Source organism: Nanorana parkeri, unplaced genomic scaffold, assembly GCF_000935625.1.
Source record: "Nanorana parkeri isolate BGI_ZX_2015 unplaced genomic scaffold, ASM93562v1 scaffold521, whole genome shotgun sequence".
NCBI lineage: Eukaryota > Metazoa > Chordata > Amphibia > Anura > Dicroglossidae > Nanorana > Nanorana parkeri.
This window is the reverse complement of record NW_017306789.1, coordinates 222,966-228,823: the sequence shown is the minus strand read 5'-3', so window position 1 is coordinate 228,823 and position 5,858 is coordinate 222,966. Positions and strand designations below refer to the sequence as shown.

Below are 5,858 nucleotides of genomic sequence, written 5' to 3'. Positions count from 1 at the left end.
TATTTTATTAAGTTAAATAATTTTGTTAAGTGTAGAACATTAAAAGAATAGAAAACGTGGGGTACAGTCTGTAACATATACATATGTTCAGGTTATTATAAAGGTAAATGATTAATGGATTCCTGATTTTCCTTTGTGCTATGATATGCATCAAATACAAAACACTTATCAACAAACATGAACACAGTCACAGAGAGGAGAAGGGAGCTTACATTGTTAATAATTAGTATCTGAAAATGTGAAAGACTGTTATCCATATGGTATGGTATAGGAATGGTGAGATTTAATGTGTACCCTTGCCATAGGTACAGGGTAAAGTAAGGTTTAGTTTAGAGCTGAAATGTAGAAAAGATGAAGCGTGGATGTGCAGTGTGCCACATTGCAGAATTCTTGAGAATGTCTAAATACTGTCTAAGCTGACCATATGATCATTATATGAAATTGTTCATTCTGTCATACTCTAGAGCTAGAAGGCGATCCAGGTCTATAATAGAATCTAGTTCTGTAGCCATGGTAAGAACCCCCCTATTTTTTTCATTCCACAAAGGCGTAAGTGCCTTGTAGGCTTTTCACCATCAGTTGTCAGTTTTGTACATCTACATGACTACTGTTCATACCTTTTTATCAAGTTTACTAGCTTGGTGTTGTTGCATCTTCAGGTGCTACTTTTGGGCACTGAGCTCTTTAGAAAATGAGAGGGTATGGACACCAGCGGGCACACCCCTGGGCTGAGCTTTTGTTTTGTGCCTAGTGTCCTACCCCTGCAGGTGGCAGTTTAACCCAATTGTCAAGATTAAGAAAACTGAATCCATCAATGAGCTAAGAGAAAAGGATCTTGCGTTCAGTTAAAAGAAAATCCTATTCTATATCATACATTGTTTCACTCTCGAAAAGGATTCAAGTAAATCCCTGGAAAATGTATTAAGAAATAGTAATAATTGGGCGATCCTTATGAAACAGGAAAAATAAATAAATTCTAGGGATGTTCAGATACCAGTTCAGATACCAGTGCCGATACTTGGCATTTTCACGAGAACTACCAGGGTTGCAGCTGGGACCTGGCTCTGGCACTCCACCACTGTCCTGAAATCATTAGTCTGTATTGTTTTAGAAAAACTGTCACATGACAATAAACAAATGTATCAGTACTTATATCTGTGAGTACTTGTATAAGTATCAGTACTTGTACTTGGAAAAATGGTATTGGTGCATCCCTTTATATATATTTATTTTAAAAAAAATATTGCATTAAAATGGGGATGTACAAATCCCAGGAGCTCTGTATGCTCCTTAAAAATGACAGCTGCCTCCTAACTTTTGAATTTTTCTCTAGTCCTGGAGCTGGAAAAGTATTTGTACATGTACTTGTGCCAAGTACAGTACTTGGTATCTAATCATCCCTAATAAATAATGTAGCTTTTATGCAAAATAATAGAAAAATGAACAGTAATGCAATACATCTGATATTCTAATACATCTAATGCATACATACTGTAACAGAAAAACACACTAGAACTTTAATATTTGGACCATTGTTAGATTGCTATGTCCTGCTGTTGCCAGTTGGACCTATTGGTCCCTATACAGCAATGGATTCTGGTGCACATAACCAAGACGGATGTCTTTGCAGAGGGAAGGGAGGGGTATGGCAAATGTTGCATCGGGATCATCAATATTTCACTAGCAGTTCTATGCACAAGGCTTTCTGAAAGCAATTTTATATTGAAATGAGAACTCAAGCCAAACAACTAAATACATAATTGAAATATGTAAATATAAACCGTTTTACTTGATAGTTTGTATTACTGATCAGAAGCTCTCTGACATATTACATAGCCAAGAGAGTGACACCTCAATTTACTCTTATTATATCACCTGCCAACTCACTGGACAGTGAAGAAGCATCATCACATTGCTGCAGTTCTTCCTTTGTTTCCCTCCCACTGTTTCCTCCTACTGTGCCCTCCTGTACACACCAGATCCTAAAATATATTCAGTTGGTATCTCACCAATAGGATCTGTCTTGACATCACTACAGACTGCATAGAGTCTGCTGTTTTCCAACATGCACAATGCACTTGTTATCCTACAATTATGTCATCTTTCCCAAGGCTGTGACAGGAACTCAGGGCAGGGTTTGTTGATGGCAACAAAGATGGCATTTTACTGAAAATTTAATTTGGTAGTGCAGTTTCCCCATTGATTCATGTTAGGGGTGATTTTTTATTTTTTATGCTTTTTTTATTGGCAGGTCTACTAAAAGACTCAGAAAATCTGGCTTCGCGGTCACAGAGCACTTCTGCTTTACATGGAATTTGTATATTAGCTTGGCTGCAGTGTATGTTTGTCAGTTCACTGCTGCTATATGTTGGAAGCAGAGCTGCTTGTTGTCATACATGATAGAAAGAGTGCATCCCCTCTTTGTTATATCTCAAAATGGGTGTTTGTGTGGAGTAGATGTTCTTTTTCTTTGGCGCTTGGGCAGCGTTGTACAACAAGAGCAGACAGTGACTCAGGACTGACCAATTTATTTACAGATATAACATTTAGGCATTATATTCTTCAGGAAGCACTTGTGACACAGTTGACCTTCAAGCTTCCAAATGAAAAGTCCTGTATGGCTGGTAAGCTCCAGTCTGTACATGTTTACTATATGCTGAACTACAGCTACAGTTGTTTTTCTTTAGCTTTGGACAGAGTGTCTCCACTGGGGATATCACTTCCTGTCCCAGTGGGTAGAACTTTTTACTCTTAAGTAGCCAAGAAATCCTAACCCAAGTAAAAGCAATTTAAACTGCAAGAAATATTTTTATGGTTTTTTTTTAGCTTATGCCATGTGAATGGGAACATGTAACAAATATAAAATAGGTGTTATCCCAGTTTGGCTGCAAAATTGGAAATACACTTTAGGACTATGTAACGGCACCATATGTCATTTTTGCTTTTACCCATAAAGTTTAGAGGTAGACTTTGAAGTGAACCTGTACACAGACTATAGCCATTACAGTTTTTGCATACTCTTAAAAAATGGTAAGAGTGTTACAACAATCATCACTGCATGTATGTATGGCTCTGGGATCTGAGTTTTTGAGTTGGTGGCCTCTTTGTAGGATGTTTGTGCTTTTCACCTTGACCAGGACATTGTAAATCCATCACTCTGTCCAGCCCCAGTAGACTCCAAGTAGATTTCTCTTCAATGTTTGGATGTTGTACAGTTTTTTTGAGTTTTCCTCTCAACCCCACCTTCCTCCAGACTGACTGACTCTCTTCTTTATTCTTCAGGTTCCCCTTAATAGACAGCTAATCATTCAAATCTATCGCCTTAAGGATAAGGTTCCACCTTTTCCTGTCAAAGCCAATTCCACTAGATCAGCAAACATCTGTTTCCCAGATTTGCAAGACCATCTTGTGTTCTTCTGTTCACACATTGGCTAAGTTTTACCAGGTGAATGTTCAGTCCACATCTGATGCCAGTTTTCGACTTATGGTCCTTCAGGTGGCACTTTCAACTCCAGCTAGCCTCCAGTTGACTTGTTGAGTTTGCGGGCCTGTTAGTGTTTTGTTTACTGTATTGCCCACCCCTCAGTCGGCCTGTTTCCGGATATTCTAGAAGTCTCAGAATCCTTAAAAGAGAACTATGGGGTAAGTGTTTTTCCCCATAGTTCTCTTTAGGGTCACGGGATGACATACTAACCTCCTCCCTTGACCCAAAGCTCAGTATATAGCGGGCTATTGCCCGCTATATACTGAGAGCACCGCAGCCAGGACAGATCCCGACAATACTGTTGGGATCCACCCAGCTGCTTGATTGACAGACACTCTGCCTATCCAGAGGCAGAGCCAGCTGTGCCCTCCCCTCCCCCATTCATTCCTCCACTCAGCGCTGGAGGATCGGAGAGGGGAGGGGGAATCCTCATGGGGAGCGGTGACTGACAATCACCGCTCACTGCAGGGAGACGATCGAGAACTGAGCAGATTGTGCATGTTTCTGCTCACTTCCCGATCGATAGAGCCGACCAGTGACAGCGTCTTTGTCACAGGTCAGCTCTGACCATTAGGAGTTGGAAACCACTCACCTCATATTTCTCCTTTAATGATTGATTAAGACAGGATTTTGGATTGACCGTAAAATCCTTTCATGCAGTTAATTACGGGAAACAGGTCCCACCCTGTGTCTCATAATTACTCTTTTTTCACAAAATAGAAGCATGATTGGGGTGGGAGAAGCTGTATCCTGTCCGACTAAAAAAAAAAACATTTTTGCCAGGTTCCAATTCTCCTTTAGTCAGCACTATATAACCCATATGGCTCAGAATCCTTCTGACCCTGTGTCCCCTAATGAACTCCAAGAGAACTATTTTCTAGTAAAAATCCTTTTGTGAACTAGGCTTCGGCTGTAGTTTGAGGTAGGGAGAAAGTGCAGTAAAGGTAAAAGTCAGCCCTTTGCTGTACCTGTAATACTGTTAGAATTTTATTTTTTGATTGATGCAAGTTTACTTTAATGAATAACCCTTTCTTGAATAGTGGCCTAGAATAGCTTCATTTATATGGATGTTGATGAAATCCTTGAAAAAAAAAATCAGATTGGGTTTATATTACTTTTTCTGCTGCAGTTTATAGTTCAAATTTCATTTGGGAAGCTTATAGTGTGACTGGGAGGGATTCCAGGTTAGTGCTTATGGTACGATGGAGAGGGAATATACTGTAACATGGCTATGAAGGTTTTCAGCCAAACTCTAATGGATTTTAGAATAGAGTTATTGATGCATTGTGTAATTAGGCTTTGAGTTTAATGTACATTTGTTTTGATAACGTTGAACAGCTGATGTCTGATCTCTTTGGGAATAGTTATTGTTATCTCTGGCTGCAGCTCTAATTGCAAAATCATTTTCCAACATATCTATGAGACTCACTGATAAAGAACCCCTACATCAGATGGTGCAGATTCAAGCCCCAGACAAGTTATATACCAGTGTTTACAGACATTTTTCATAAGAGGGTACAAAGGGCAATGGCACTGTCCAGAGTACAGTAACTCCCAAAAAACAATTTTTTTTCTTTAATCACTGCAGTGAATGATTAATTCTGATTAATTGTTGTGGATTGCTTCATATTATCAGTGTACTCAGTGTAAACTTGTGTTCCCAGGCTACTAAAAAGTGTTTTCTGTCTCTAGATACCTAACCATCTTTGGGTAATTATTTACAGCTTTCTAGTGGTCATTCTATATGTATATGAAACATTAGTTTAATGCAAGGCTGGCAGATTTACTCATTCTTACTGCCTTTGCTACGGGAAGAGTTAGGACCTCTTGCAGTCCCAGTGACAACTTGTATAACATGCAGACACCTAGAGACTCCCACAACTAAGCCTGAATCCCAGGCTATGATGGGCAGAGCGCTGACACATTCTAGTAGTGTCCATCCTACCCACACCCTCTTGCCTTTCACACATTTCTATCAGGCCCATCACTGTGATTATTCATGAGGCAAGATTGGGTTGGCAAGCTTTGACGCATCCTAGTAGTATCTCGGAAAATGTAGATTGGTGCAGCCGGAGATTTGGATTGGAGGACGCTGTGGCTATATGGTTCACCACAATTTTGTGAAATACTTTCTCAAACTCAATTTACTCGGGGGCCACTGGACAAATTTTTTAGTCCCGTGGGAGCCGCTACTATATACGGTACCAGTGTTAATGTATGCACATGTTACATGCGGCAACTGTCACCCATTCAAGTTAATGATAGGGTGACAGCTGCTGCATGTAAACGCCTGCACACCGCGTGCAATTGTATGTGAAAGGATTACATGCAGTTAGGAATAACCACTCTCCCTGAATACACAATTGTGTATCCC

General features: G+C 39.8%; 1 protein-coding gene across 3 annotated transcripts in view; it reads left to right on the top strand.

Annotated features, from left to right (window-relative positions):
• The window catches only part of LRRC8D (leucine rich repeat containing 8 family member D), a 70,548-nt gene that overhangs the window by 49,432 nt on the left and 15,258 nt on the right, over window positions 1-5,858 (top strand). The gene's annotated exons all lie outside the window — the stretch shown is intronic.